Source organism: Mastomys coucha, unplaced genomic scaffold (assembly GCF_008632895.1).
Source record: "Mastomys coucha isolate ucsf_1 unplaced genomic scaffold, UCSF_Mcou_1 pScaffold20, whole genome shotgun sequence".
Classification (NCBI taxonomy): domain Eukaryota; kingdom Metazoa; phylum Chordata; class Mammalia; order Rodentia; family Muridae; genus Mastomys; species Mastomys coucha.
This window is the reverse complement of record NW_022196903.1, coordinates 24,807,810-24,824,003: the sequence shown is the minus strand read 5'-3', so window position 1 is coordinate 24,824,003 and position 16,194 is coordinate 24,807,810. Positions and strand designations below refer to the sequence as shown.

General features: G+C 39.8%; 1 protein-coding gene across 6 annotated transcripts in view; it reads right to left on the bottom strand.

Annotated features, from left to right (window-relative positions):
- Ahcyl2 (adenosylhomocysteinase like 2) overlaps positions 1–16,194 on the bottom strand; it is a 153,605-nt gene that overhangs the window by 93,861 nt on the left and 43,550 nt on the right. The window contains exon 2 of one of the 6 annotated variants that reach the window (XM_031381392.1): positions 3,647–3,697. The exons of the other annotated variants lie outside the window; for them this stretch is intronic. The gene's annotated coding sequence lies outside the window, so the exon portion shown is untranslated. The remainder of the gene's footprint in view (positions 1–3,646; positions 3,698–16,194) is intronic. 6 annotated transcript variants of the gene reach the window in all.

Genomic DNA, 16,194 nt, shown 5'->3' with positions numbered 1-16,194 from the left:
ATGCTCATCTCTACATTCCTTTGTGTACATAGGATTTTATGGATTTTAGAAATGTGCATGTCTTGAGGGGCTGGAGAGATGGCTCAGTGGTTAAGAGCACTGGCTGTTCCTCCAGAGGTCCTAGGTTCAATCCCAGCAGCCACGTTGACTCACAACCAGTTTCAAGGGAATCTCTACAGGCACTGGGTGTGCACAGAGTGTACATATATGAGTTGGCAAAACATTCATACCCATAAAACAAAATCTTCAAATCTTTAAATATAAGATTCTAAGAAGTGCAAGAAGCAGGAGTTTCTCCTGTTCTTGTTCGTTTCCTATTTGGAGGTTAACTTTTAACTACAGTAATTATGGCCAATGAGTGATACACACACACACACACACACACACACACACACACACCACACACCACACACCCACACACACACACAGAGAGAGAGAGAGAGAGAGAGAGAGAGAGAGAGAGAGACTGAGATTATATATTCACTTAGGGTCTTGAAATGTACTGCACAAAGAGATTCTACTCTACTCTGTTGTAAAAGTACACTAGAACATTGGTTCTCAACCTTCCTAATGCTGTAACCCTTTATTACAGTTCTTCATGTTGTTGTGACCCTCATCCATAACATTATTTCATTACTACTTCATAGCTATAATTTTGCTACTGTTATGACTCATAATGTAAATATCTGTGTGTCTTAGGCGACTCCTGTGAAAGGGTTGTTTGGCCCCTGAGGAGATTGCAATCCATAGGTTGAGAACAACTGATCTAGAAGAACACATAAGACTTTATAAATCATGCCTTGGCAGGGGTAGCATTACCCACAACCCTTTCATAGGGGTCGCCTAAGATCATCAGAAAACACAGAAATTTATATTATGATTTATAACAATAGCAAAATTATACAGGTATGAAGTACCAATGAAAACAATTTTATGGTTGGGCGATCACCACAAAAGTGAGAAAGTAGGTCACAGCATTAGGGACATTGAGAACCACTGCTCTACAGGATTCCAAAGAACAGGCAAACTTTGCTTGGGGACCCTGTGTCAGCCTACCTGGAATTTTTCTCAACCGAACCTTGTGGGAAACATCTCCTATCCACTCTTACCTCTCTAAGAGATAAGATAATCTCACAGGTAAGCAGTTTACATTGAATTCTGAAAACTCATACTTCTTGCTTCTTTCCCCCTTATTGTTCCTAGATGCTAAACCAATTCATCTTGCAACACAGTCTGTCTTGACATTTGACACTTGGAGGATCCACACTGATAGGGTTACATAATTTAGTTCAATGAGAAAAGACTCAGATGCCTGTTCAAATGGGACCTGGTGCCATGTTCTTAATGCCTGACACTGTCTTTAGAGCTGCAACATAGTTCCTTATAGACAAGGTAGTTAGAAATCATGGAGTCTAGAAATAAAAAAAAAAATTAAAAAAAGATTTTTTTTTGTTTTGCTTTTAAAAGTATGTTGTGGTTTTCTTTGGTTTTAAACTCAAGGATATTTGCCTTAGCAAACAGAACTTATTTTTGAATTAATAATCATAGTTTTCTTTGCTGTGTCTTATTTATTATTATTTTATGTGTATGAATGTTTTGCCTGCATGTAAGTATACCACATGCATACAGTGCCCTTGGAGGCCAGAAGAGGGTGTCAGATCCCTCTGGAACTAGAGTTACAGGGGGATCTCTGTGAGCTGTACAGAGACCTGGGAGGTGAGAGCCTCTCAGAACTTAAAGGGCCTTACTTGTAGAGCCCTCCTCCAGTAGAAAGACAGGGCCTCAAGTGGAGGGATGGGGTTGCCATCCCACAGTGAAAAACTGACCCAGAATTGTTGCTATCTGAAAGAACTACAGGGACAAAAATGGAGAAGAGATTGAGGGAAAGGAGGTCCAGTGACCGGCCCAACTTGGGATCCAGATCAAGGGGAGGCTCCATAGCTACTACTGATGCTATGGTGTGCTTACAGACAGGAGCCTAACATGGCTACCCTCCAAGAGGTCCAGCAAGCAACTAAGACAGATGCAGATACTTACACTCAATGGATGGAAATCAGTGAACCCTGTGGTTGAATTGGGGAAAGGCTGGAAGAAATTGAGGAGGAGGGCAACCCTAGAGGAAGACCAGCATTCTCAACTAATCTGGACTCCCAAGATCTCTCAGACACTGAGCCACCGACTGGGCAGCATACACTAGCAGAGGACTGCCTAGTCTGGACTCAGTGAGAACTTAAGGCCCCAGGGAGTAGGGAGCTCTGGTGGGGTGGGGTGGAGTGGGGTGGGTAGGGTGGGGACATCCTCTTGGAGAAAGGGGAGAAGGAATGGGATGAGGAACTGTCAGTGGGCGGGCCGGGAGGGGAATAAAGGGAGGGGTAAAAAAAAGATTAAAGATAATTTAAAACAAACAAACAAAAAATTATTGCTTGAAACTAAATCTGAGACCTTTGAGAGGGGGTCAATGCTCTTAATTATTGAGCCATCTCTCCACTCCTTTGTCCTATCCTCTACTAAAAAATAACAGAGATAACAGGCCAGCAATCAGGGCAATAGCACTTCTCTCTGTCATGTAGAACCCCTGGAAAGTGTTATCAGCTCAAGGTTTCTTTATCATTATTAACAAGGAACATCTTCACCTAAATACACTGCTAGGTTATCTCAATAAAGGCAATAATCATTTAAACAGAATCCACTTTCTTTAAAAGTTTATATTGGCCTATTCCTACTACTATTACAAAATTCTTCATGAAATTCATTAAAATTCTTTAACTACTGAAACACACTCAAAGGCATAGCACCTATAATGACCTACCTGACCAGTGGTTTTATTTCAGACCCTCAAGAACCATGTGCTTTGCTGTATATGATGCTCAATATAATGTTTACAAATATTAAACTGAATGGTTATAGCTTACTTTCTAGTAAAACTCAGTTCATGAGACCAAAATACCTCTCAGCCATTTCTGCAGAGAAAGAACTTCATCATCTAACAGGAAGCCTTACAGCTTTCACACTGAAAGGTGTCCAAAAAGGTTAATCCTGTTGCCTTATCAACAGCCTTTCTCTTGGAGAGATATTCATTTACCTGCCCTTAGTTTCATCTTCTTGTAAAGTTCTATAAGCCAGGGATGGTGGTGCACACCTTTAACCCCAGCACTTGAGAGGCTAAGGCAGAACATTTCTATAAATCCAAGGACAGAATGATCTACCATAGTGAGTTCCAGGCCAGCCACATCTGCATAGTGAGACCCTGTGTCAACAACAACAACAACAACAACAAAAAAGTCTAGGCTAAATACTGTTTCTCTTGCACTAATGTTAACATTCTAGCTATCTGGGAGTGTCCTCTCCTAGACCTTAAGAACTGAGAGTTCAGTCAACAGTTTGTGCTTCAATTTCTAACTTCCCCTTCCTTCTGCACTGCAGCTGCTCTTAGAGCTGTCCCCTTCTGCCTCTATCATGCTGACACAGTGCTACATGTAATATTCCCAGTGGGCTCCTGCTGGCTCCCTAACCTGTGACACAATTCCTCTTTGTTAGCTTCTCAGAAGAGTACTAGCTTTTCTTGGACTGCCAGATCACATTTCAGGCTCAAACCCAGTTTACTTGCCATTACTGTCTCTTTCTCACCCTCTGGGGTTTCACTTACTTATGTATTTATTTTTTTCCTTTCAGATCTCTTGTATCTCCTCTTCAAAATCTGAAACAAAGATAGAATTATGTTCTAATGCTAATTTTCCAAACAGATTAATATTGTACATGTCTTAGCCTGAAGAACTTTAAATAGCTCGCTGATACCTTTCATTGTTGACAGGTGTTTCCCCCTCCACTAGACTGCTACCTAAGATAGTTCCTTGCTAACCCTGCCTTCAAACTTACCTTCTTCTTCCATAACTATACTAATAATAGACTAGATTAACCTTAACAGTGCCTTTAGTTTAATAAAATACCCTCAGGCAACTCATGATTTTATCTAAAAGACTTTTTTGATTACATTTTATTTAGAATGTGATATGTTTATATACACACAGACATATACACACATACAGAGAGAGAAAGAAAGAGAGAGAGAAAGAGAGAGAGAGAGAGAGAGAGAGAGAGAGAGGAAGAAGGAGGAAGGCATGTGGAGATTAGAAAACAACTTGCAGGACTCAGTTCTCTCCTCGCATCTTGTGAATCCCAGGGATGGAACTCAGCTCACCAATATTGGTGGCAATATACCTTTATCCACTGAATCGTCTCACTGGCCAGAGACTTATAAATATATATTTACAGCATGGTGTAATAATGAACAGAAAATATACCACAGTATGGAATGGTAGTGACTCTCAAAATGGATGGAAACTGGTGGGATCCAGAAGAGGAAGAATGTTGCAGTGGGACTCCAGAGCACATGCCAAGTCAGGGAGAGATTCCAGAGCCTTAAAGGCAAAGAATGTTGACCAGTATGCTTGGGAACATGTGACATAATGTCACTGAAGCACAAAGGCAAGGCCAGGAGATATGGCAGGATCTTAATTCTGGAAATTAGGAAAGATCCAAAAATGTCTTGAATCCTAAGCTAACGTGTAAATAATGAGGGTAGGTCAAAGGACAGGATTAAAGGAAGAGATGTAAATTAAACATAGAGAAGGACCTGAGAGGAACAAAAGCAAATATGCTGGCCAGGTAATCCACATGGTAGGGAAGAATGTTACCAATTAAATTGACATCCCAATTTCAGAGATATTAAAGTTGGAAAAACACAAACATTCCTTAAAATGAATTAAGTTGCCTTAACCCTTATGACAACTGCTGATCTTTCAGTGTGTGAAAGTCAAAAGACAACTTCCATGTGCCAGTTTTTACTTTCCACTGTGGGTTCTGAGTGTCACATTCAAGACAAGCATTCGTATACTCTCAAAGCCATCTTCCTGACCCTTGTGAATCTTTAACCACTTCATTAGTTTTTTTTTTAAGATTTATTTTTATGTATATGAGTACACTGTAGCTATACAGATGGTTGTGAGCCTTCATGTGGTTGTTGGGAATTGAATTTTGGGACCTCTGCTCGTTCCCGTCAACCCCAATCGCTCAGTCCCTGCTTGCTCTGGTCCAAAGATTTATTTATCATTATACATATGTACACTGTAGCTGTCTTCAGACACGCCAGAAGAGGGCATCAGATCTCATTACGGTAGATGTGATCCACCATGTGGTTGCTGGGATTTGAACTCAGGACCTTTGGAAGAGCAGCCAGTGCTCTTACCTGCTGAACCATCTCGCACCAGCCCCACTTTATTAGTTTTTATAGATAGGTATTTTGGCTGCATGTTTGTCTGCACACCATGTGTGCCTGGCGCCCTTAGTCAGAAAAGGATTCTGAATTTCCTTGGAAATGGAGTTATGAAATGCTTCGAACTGCCATGTGGGTACTGGGAATCAAACTGGGTCATCTCAAAGAATAACCGCTACTCTTAACTTTTGAGCCATCTCTCTAGACCCTGGATTTTTTTTTTCTTAAAATACCTAATTTCTTTTATAACTTGAAAACTAAGTTTCTGTGTATGTGGTGTATATATGTGTGGAGGAGGGGGAAAGGAGAAGAGAAGAAAGATGATGGTATAGGCTTCATCTTTCTTCTTCTTCTTTTTAAGATTTATTTATTTATTATATGTAACTACACTGCAGACACTCCACAAGAGGGTTTCAGACTTCATTAAGGGTGGTTTGAGCCACCATGTGGTTGCTGGGATTTGAACTCAGGACCTTCAGAAGAGCAGTCAGTGGTCTTAACCACTGAGCCATCTCACCAGTCCTTTTTTTTTTTTTTTTTTTTTTAAATAGCTGAAAAATACAAAAGAACACTGTATCTGGCACATGGTGATTATGGCAAACCCAAATATCAGATTCCATAAATAAAGGTATTTTTAAAATAGAGTTATACTTAGTATTTGTATATTATACCTATGGCTACATTTGTATGACAACAGTTGAAACAGCTACAATGAAAACCACATAGCCTGAAACCTAAAATAACTTTGCTAACCCGTGACCAAGGTCAGTTTTGTCTGTTTAATTTTGAGAAGATCTTATATGACCTTGGCTGTCTTTAAACTCACTATGTAGCTGAATGCGAGCTTCTACTTCCTGCTTCTACCTCTGTAGTGCTAGAATTAGACATGCCTTCATGCCTGGCAAGTCCCTCTCTCTTCAAATTATGTAATTTGGTAATGATAACGACAATCCTTTTTAAGTAAGCATAAGAAATTAGACCAACAGCACTTTGGGAAATGATGCCCTTAATCAAATGGAAGTGACAACCTTTAAGTTATTTAATATATAAATTAGACTTACTTGACAAATACTAAACACAAATGAGGCACTCATCAGAGTTCAACTTTTTGGTTTATTTCTTGAAGCCCTTTGCACTGCTCTCTCTGTAATTATCTCACAAGCCAAAGTAAATAAGAACTCTCTACTGGTCTACAACTTCCAGGAAAAGCTATATAAAGGTATGATAGTTAGTATGATACTTAGTTGTGCCTGGCTACACAACTGTCAAACACTGAAAGGAAAAGGTGGGAAAAGCATGTACCCGCATTAAAACATCAGGTCGTCTGTGACCAGCAGATGGAGACAGCTCCTAACCAAACCACAGAGTGGTAAAATCAGATAGATTAGTAGAACTTTAACCTGCACTTATGATCCTTTTCTGGAAATATTTAGTTAAATAAATAGAACAAAATAGTTTCTTCCTTCTCCTACTTCACAAAAACATTAAAAAGAAAACACCTTAGATTTCCTAAATCAGAACTCACCAAGAGACAAAAAGGGTGTCCTGTTGGTGAACTCTCTCCATTCCCTTTAGAAAGAGAGAGAAAAAAGTGTGTATCCAAGTTTTTTTGTTTTTTGTTTTTTGTTTTGTTTTTTTTGACACTGGGTTTCTCTGTTTAGCCTTGGCTGTCCTGGAAGTCATTAGTAATTTTAAGTAAGTTTTTTATTTCTCTTGCCACTAGGAATGGATTGTAACCATATTCTTTCAGTGAGATTAACATCTTTCCTATCAAATCAAAACTAAAGGTTCTCTTCTTACTCATGTCTATTTAGTTATGTATTAGAAATGACCAAATACTTTCATGCACATAAACATCTTCCTTAAATTTTTTTTTATCTTTTTTTTTAAAAAAAATGGTATGCCACACCTGTAGCCCAAGTCCACAATTAGAGGCCAGCCTAGGAAACACAGGAAGACCCCACCCTAAGAGTAAACTAAATACATTAAAAAGGGGAAGAGGGCAGGAAGAAAGGAAAGGAAGGGGAAAAGGAAGAAAGAAAAGATGAAGGGTGGAGGGTTACTTCACTGTAAATGATAAAAACAGAATCCTTTCTGAGATTTCTGTTGTCATTTTTAGGTGTTTGTTTCTTTTCTTTTCTTTTTTTGGACAGGGTTTCTTCACTATACCAATCTGGCTATCCTGGAGCTCTCTCTCTAGACCAGGCTGGCCCTTGAACACACAGAAATTGGCCTGTCTCTACCTCCCAAGTGTTAGGATTACAGGCATGCAACACCAGTTCCAACTTAAGTTCCGAGCCCTCAGTTGAGAGCTCCACAGCAGTTTCTAGCACTGCACGGGGGATGCCGAGACAAAAGCAGGCAAGAGCATTGGACAAGAGCAGGCAAGAGCATTCTCAACCTCCTATCCCAACTCCGGACACTGCTGTCACACCAGTACTTCACGTTCCAGCTCACTGGCTTCCAAAGCACCACACTGGGGCTTCTGTTTTGAGGGCTTATCTGTTCCAACTTTTTTCTACACCTCTAATTTTAGCAGCATGCATAACTCAGGTAGGTTTCAAGATCAAACTCATTTCAAAGTCAAGCATATGAAGTGCAAAGGATTCACAGGCAAACCCCTGACACCACCACAATCAAGGGTACACATATACTACAAGTCTAACTGGAAAATGAACAACTGTGCTCCAGAAGCCCCTCTCCTAGCAGCAGCTGCTATCCTAGTTATATAGCTCCAGGCCCTTGTACATCCCAACCTCACGGACAGCCGCACTTTCTGGGGAGGATGCAATAGGCAATACAAGTGAGAAAGGCAGGAAACAAACACATACAGAACTTTCACACATTAATCACCTACTTCAGTCAGACTGAAATATAACTAAATCTTGGGGAGGAGTACATAAATTAATGTATCCAACTCTTAACTCACCAAGCAAGGGTATGAGCTCAAACTGAGCATATTCAAAAATTAAGAAAATACATATTTACTTATCTCTTTTGTAGTTTATTTTTGTTTTATTTTGTTTTTTTTTTTTCTGGTTTTTCGAGACAGGGTTTCTCTGTGTAGCCCTGGCTGTCCTGGAACTCACTCTGTAGACCAGGCTGGCCTGGAACTCAGAAATCCGCCTGCCTCTGCCTCCCAAGTGCTGGGATTAAAGGCGTGCGCCACCTCTGCCCGGCTGTAGTTTATTTTTAAAACATATCTGGGGCATTCCTTTAAATCACTTAGTATTAAACATTTTCAGCAAAATTGGGGTGTAAGACTGTTACCCTTTCCATGGTAATAAATCCTAGACATTTTCTTTTGATCAGTTGCGCAAGTTATTCTAGAGAGGCAAAATATTTAAATCCAATGAAAGCCAGCATACACTTGAGAGTAATTTTATCTATCTTTCTATATTTTGACTTTATGAGAAATAATCTGAGAGGGAAAATCTGTGACTGGTGGTATAATAATAGTGCTAAGGCCATGATTGCTCACAGAAACAAAACCACCAACCAAAGAACATGAGGGGGCTGGACCTAGGCCGTATATATTTATAGCAGTTCTGCAGCTTGGTCTTCATGTGGGTCCCCTAACAATTGGAGAGGGGGTTGGGGGGATGGATGTGGAGGAAGGGCTGTCTGACTCTGTTGCTTGCTTTTGGATCCCCTTCCCCTAGCTGAGATGCCCTGTCTGGCCTCAGTGGGAGAGGATTCAACTAGTCCTGCTGCAACTTGATGTGTCAGGGTGGGTTCCCCTTTTCGGAAGACAAGAGAAGGAGGTAATGAGGAAGGAGTATGTGAAAGTGGGACTAGGAGGAGAGGATGTGGGCTGATATTGGGATGTAAAGTGAATTTTAAAAATGGTGTTAAGGAATACAGTGGCTTCTCATTGCTTCCCTGTCACAGCCTCTCCTCTCCACTCATTATAGCCTTGATTTTTCTTTTCTTTTCTTTTCTTTTTTTTGAGACAGGGTTTCTCTGTATAGCCCTGGCTGTCCTGCAACTCACTCTGTAGACCAGGCAGGCCTTGAACTCAGAAATCCGCCTGTCTCTGCTTCCCAAGTGCTGGGATTAAAGGCATGCGCCACCCCCCACCCCCCCACCCCCGCTCTGGCCTTAGCCTTGATTTTTCTAAGTATAGTGATAACATTTTATTTATTTTTATTTTATTTACTTTTCTTGGAAAGAAGGCCCATTGCCTAACATGGCTTTGACTCTGAGATTCTATTGCCTTGTCTTTTTGTGGCTGCACACAATGCAAAGCACTAAAAAGGACCTTAAGTAACTATTTTGGGATAATCAGACCTTTTTCCTTGTGGCTACTGGTGTTTTGTTGTTGTTGCTATTGTTTATGAATGTTTGTGGGTATGTGGGTATGCATGTGTTTGTATAGTGCCTTGAGTGTGAGGGGTCACCCACCCCAATATGAGCAGGATGTCAAATGTTTTCCCTGATCATCCTAGACCCTACAGCCTAGAGACAGGGTCTCTCACTGAACTGGTTGCTCACTGTTTTAGATTAAGCTAACTGATTGGCTCTAAGGTTCTGCCTGTTTCTACCCCACAATGCCAGGAAAGGTATATTAAGTCATGCCTCAGCTTTCTATGTGAAAATGCATGGTCCTCTTGCTTACAGAGCAAGCACTCTTACCCACTAAGTCATGTCCCCAGGCCTATTTTGTTTTTTCTTCTGGAGACAGGGTTACACTGTGTAGCCAGGCAGGCCTCAAATTCACTTCAATCATCCTTCCTCAGCCTCCTGCAAGCTAAGAGTTAAGGTCTGCACCAAGATGCCAGGCTAATTAATAACCACTTAAAAATAATCACAAGGGATTTGCATTGCATAAAACTCCTAGCAAAGCCAGCCATTGTTTGTGAAAGGAATGAAGCAAGATCAGCCTAATCAAAGACAATGTGGAGTTCCACAAGGGTTTAGGGGACCTCCAGCATGCCTTCATTTTAAAGGTAATAATTGAAATACTGTAATTTTTTTTTAAAGCAGGGTCTCACTATAAACCATTGGCTAGGCTAGAACTTTCTACATAAACAAGGCTGGCTTTGAACTAACAGAGATCCAATTGCCTCTGTTTCCCAAGAGCTGAGATTATAGGTGGGTGCCATTATATCTGGTCTGTGACTGGTTTCTATTAATATTTATATACTAACTGTATTCCCATTGTGTGTTGTGTGTTCACCTTTAGGTTGGTTTTGTTTTTTCGGGACAGGGTCATGCTATGTAGTCCTGGCTGGCCTGGAGCTACTATGTGGACTAGGCTGACCTTAAACCTGCAATAGTGCTCATGCTTCTTGACTGCTCAGTACGGGGAATACAGGAATATACCACTATGCTCAACATGGTTTTCTCTTCCTGTACAGTGAAATAAAATCCTGAGTCAGCTTATAAAGTAAAGCCTGAAGAACTATCAAGCACTGCCTACATGAAGACTCATCTCTATAATCTATATAATATCCCCTTCGGCCTATTTTACAGCTTCGAAATCTAGGCTTCTCTTTAAGATACTATGGAACTGTTGAGGACCATTCCCTCAACTTACTTAGTTCTGTTCTGTTCTCCAATCTAAAGACGTGGACTGGCTCATATGCAGCATTTTAAAAGCTGCTGCTTTGCAATGTGCATCCCTCATAAAACCTTAATCACCATGAATTTAGTTAAACCCTTGAAAACCAGATTATACTGGTTTCACACAGCAAGTCTGGCTGCTTGGCTTAAATTCCCCAGGGACAAGAGAGAAGCTCTACTCTATTATGAAACCAGCTTGCCTAATCCAATCCCCTTTCAGAGAAAGAGGTCAAGGAGAATAACTGCTGGGCCATTTTTCAATGCTTCCTTCCAAGAAATAACTGTGATTGACAGATGCTATTTCTTTCAGTTGTGATGGCATACTGCCAAGATCAACTAAGTGTTTCTTGGTTATGAGAACAATATCATTCACCAAGCCATATGATGTGCCATAATCATAGTGCATAATTTTGACATTAGTAAATTTTCTAAGTTTCAAAGCTCACAGAGACAAACGTACCATTAGAAATATGGCATGGTGGTGCATATCTTATAGTATATATAAGATGTGATCTTCATTTACAGACTTGGAAACTACAACATACGACATATCACACACATGTTGATAGATCTACACTCTGACTTAGCTGACCTAAGTCCTGTGATGTGCAATCTTCTTAATATGCATACTTATCCCATTAACTGCCTCATCTTACTGAAACACTAACAGAAAGTTACCCTGTTCTGCTTAACAGCTACAGCAGTATAACAGACAGAGATACACAAGGTATAATACAAAGAATGAGACTTGGAGACAGAGATAGCCTCAAATCATAGTCTTGCCACTTAAGATTTGGGATAGGCTAATTAAACCCAATTTTTTATGTATAAAACCGATAGGCCATCTACCTTATAGAATTCTAATAATTAAATAAGTTAACACATGTTAAAAGCATAATGCATAAGTCACTAAAGTGTTTTTTTTCCCACGCCATAGTCCAAAACACACTACCAGCCTCTAAAGAATTGTGATTTCAGTGACCTCTAAAAATGAAGGATTAGGGAAATTGGAACACAATCACTTTCCTGGCACTTCTCTCAGACATGTGGGGTTTTTTGGCTGCCAGTCTAAAGAGCAGCTTTTAGGGATGCAGTCAAACCAATTAAAAATAAAATAGAAAAAGGCAAATGTGTCCAAGTAAATAGTATTTAGCATGTGCACACAAAATAGTTGTTCTACCAACTGAACATCTATTTGAATTCAGCTAGAACAAACTATTCAGCTTCCCAAAAAATAAAAAAATTAAAAAAAAAAAAGAATAGGTGAGATAACTATTCTTTTCTTACAAAATGACTGGGTAGATCCACACAATGTAGAATCGTGTTAATTGAAATGATCCTTCTTCATTACTACAACACAGCACAGTAAGATCAAGACTTTTCATAAACAGCAAACGATGAATCATACTGACAATGGCTTAGTTCCTAAAAGTGAATCAATACTCTTAAATTAATTTTGAAGAAATCACATTGAAGTTATAGCTCAATACCATATAAAAATTCACATTAAACCATCTCTTTTCTGGAATTAGAATAGCCAGGCTGAGCAATCCTACTACAAATAAAACCTGAACCCTCAAAGCCTTCTGGTCATTGATACTACGCTCAAAAAATTTTTCAGATTTTGGTCTGTAAGGTCACTAAATCAGGTTTGTACTGAACTCAACCACCCTCCCTCTGCCTCCCACATGCTGGGACTAAGATGTGCCCCACCATGCCTTTGTACTGTGCTCTGAGTGTGCCACGTGTCTATTACCGCAAATTCTGGAGGCTAAGGCAGGAGAACTTTGAGCTGGAGCCCAGTGTGGGCTACACTGCTTGTATGGGCTATCTCACAAGAATCTGAGTCAAGCTAGGCAATTGTGGCACATGCCTTTAATCCCAGCACTAGAGAGGGAGAGGCACAGGAAGATCTCAGAGTTTGAGGCCAGACTGGTCTACAGAGCAAGTCCCAGGATAGCCTAGCTACATAGAGAAACTCTGTTTAAACAAAAACAAAACAAACATGCAAACAAACAAATAAAAAAATCTGTTTCAAAAACAAAAATAATGTGTAGTTGCTGCTTAGTTTTTCTGTTTGGAAAAGTTTTATGTATTCATAATCACTCCCACTTCTGCCAGATCATCTGAATGCCACAGCCAGACTCCAACAGTAGATGAAGGCTTATACATATATTTCCAAGTAATTTATATTTGCTTTAACAGTATTTTCAGCTTCTCAATCTGGAGAAATCAACAAGCTATTTCTTATTATAATAAATTTAATAGTATTCTTTTTTTTTTTTTTTTCCGAGACAGGGTTTCTCTGTATAGCTCTGGCCTGTCCTGGAACTCACTCTGTAGACCAGGCTGGCCTTGAACTCAGAAATCCGCCTGCCTCTGCCTCCCAAGTGCTGGGATTAAAGGCGCGCGCCACCACGCCTGACTTTCTTTTTATTTTTAAATTAATTTTTCTCAACTATTAAAACTTAGTTTACTAGGGACTGGAGAGATAACTACATAGCTCAGCAGTTAATAACACTGGCTGCTCTTCCAGAGGACGTTAAGTTTGATTCCAAGCACCAATATAGTAGCTCACAATCATCCCTACCTCCAGTTCCAAGGAAAATAATACTCTCTTCTGGCTTCCATAGACACTAGGGATAAAAGTAGTACACAGATATACATGCAGGCAAAACATTCATACACATAAGATAAATTAAAACTTAGCTTCCTGCCAAGTATAACAGCATATAACTTTAACCCCACCATTTGGAAGGCAGAGGCAGGCAGATCTCTGTAAATTCTATGGCAGCCTGGTCTACACAACAAGTCCCAGGCCAGCCAGGGCTGCAAAGTGAGACCCTGTCTAAAAACAAAACCCTCAAACAGTTCCTAATGCTGAAAGTTGGGAATCCACAAAGCTAGCAGATGGAAACAATATAAGAAATGAGGTTCAGCAGTAAGTTCCTAAGAGTACTGTTCTGTGATATATGTCAGTACACACCTGCAGTCCTAAGCACTTGGTTGGTCAAAGCAAGCATCAGGAATATTTCTAATTTGAACCTAGCCTAGCTAGGTTTTAGCAAAATAAAACAACAAAAAGTTCTTGGGCTAGGGATATAAGTAACTCAATGGTTCAGACCACTAGCATGACAAGGTCTTGATTCAACTAGCACTGCAAAAACAAAGCGAAGATTGTACACTTGCTTGTCTGACCAATACCTATAAAACATCTAGAAGAACTGAAGGCCAAGACTCAGTGGCCCAGAACTTGCCTAGCACATAGGAGGCTCTAGGTTTGATCTCCATGTTGCAGAAAAAGGGACGAAGGGAGGAGTTCTAGGGCTGGAGATTGTTAGTGGTAGAGCACTTGCTCAGAGCATAATATGAGGCCTGGATTTGATTCCCTGTGCTATAGAAAATACCTGCTTAGCCATATTTACTTTTCCTCATAAGACTACAAATTTTGTAAAAAAGCAAACAAACAAAACACCTACTTGGAGCAAAATTCCTTAATGTCTATGCTTCAGTGATTTCATCTATACCATAGAGATGTTAAAATTCCTGTCTACTCTCTTTTGCAGGGTTAAAAGAAGAATAAATGAAACATATAAATCCATGTAAAAGGATTTAGAATGGTGTCCAGCATGTACCTAAAAGAAGCTTTGCAGCTGGGCAGATATAGCCAGCACTTGGAAGGCAGAGGTTAGTGGATCTCTGTGAGTTCAAGGTCAGCCTAGTCTATACAGTGAGTTCCAGGATAGCCAAAACTACACAGGGAAATCCTGTGTCAAATAAATTAATAAATGAACAAAATTTAAAAACATATAGTGAGTTCCAGGACAGCCAGGGCTAATTAGAGAAACCCTGTCTCAAAAAAAGAAAAAAAAAATTGTCAGGGAAATGTAGAGTAAGTGGGTAAGTTTATGGGGAACATGTCTATCTAGTTTTGCTTTTAACCTTCTACAATAAGCTAGGAATACAGCTCAGTGGTATAGCACTTCCCCAGCTTGTACAAGGCTTTCCCAGTCAGTGCTGCAACACACAAGCGTTTCTATATTAAAGGAGCAAAAAAACCAACAGGAGTGAAAAGGTAGCTTTAAATGTTATATATGTTATAGCAAGAGAAGTAAAACCAGACTGATTTTGAGGGAGAAAATTACAATGAAAGATCCATTGGAAACAACAGAACAAACACTCTATGTCTGCTCAATATTAGCAATTCAATACCATTTCTTCACTCTCTAAAGGGTGGTGTTTCAGACCAAATGGACAACAGTGATCCTCCCAGCTCAGTCTCTCAAGCAGATGGGTTTATAGGTGCCATCACACCTACCTAGTAGTCACTTAAAAAAAATAATTTTCTTTATATTCATGCAGTATTTCTTCACTTAGAATCCCCTTTTTTAGATCAATCAGAAAGACCTATCCTTGACATTGTTTGTAATGTCCTCAAAATGAAATCACATTTTGAAATCTTGCAGAGAACATCAATTTACTCATTTGATAAACACGGAAGACTAAGCTCTGGGGACATAAAGGTACTGAGACATGTCCTCATTTTCAAGCCTTCTCTACTAGAGGACCATACATGAAAGTATAAGAAATGAAAGAAAGTGTAATAATAACAGCACTGTACTGAAACATACTCAGAATTATTTAAATTGGGAATGAGACCCTACCCCAATAAACAAAACACAGTGTCCTGGTCCCACTGGAGAATGCTGGTGAACTCACTATTTTGAAAACTGTTGAAAGGAGGAAAAGGAAGCACTCGCCTGGCGTGGCCATTTGGTACACTGGATGGATACTCAAACGTAGGTATGAGGACAGCTCTCCTTATACAACTACTTTGGCTTAGAAGCAAACAAAGAAGGACATAAGTGGAACACTAGCATTTTATAGCCTGAATGATTTAATGGATATCTGCAAAGATCAATAGCTGCTGACATCACAAGAGACAGGCAGACATTATGTACTCTCTAATGGAAGAAAGCACTCGTGAAATCCAAGCAAATTTCTAAATATAAGTACTATTTTTTTTTTTTTTGTTTAAAACAAAACAAAACAAACACAAACCACTAGAGATGTAATTAGTATAATTCAGACTTAGGGAAATTACAAGGCAAATGACCCAATTTACAAGAAATGGGAGGAATAAAGAAATAAATCAGAGCTGGGCGGTGGTGGCGCACGCCTTTAATCCCAGCACTTGGGAGGCAGAGGCAGGCGGATTTCTGAGTTCGAGGTCAGCCTGGTCTCCAGAGTGAGTTCCAGGACAGCCAGGGCTATACAGAGAAACCCTGTCTCGAAAAAAACCAAAAAAAAAAAAAAAAAAAAAAAAAAGAAATAAATCAGGGCTGGAGAGATGGCTC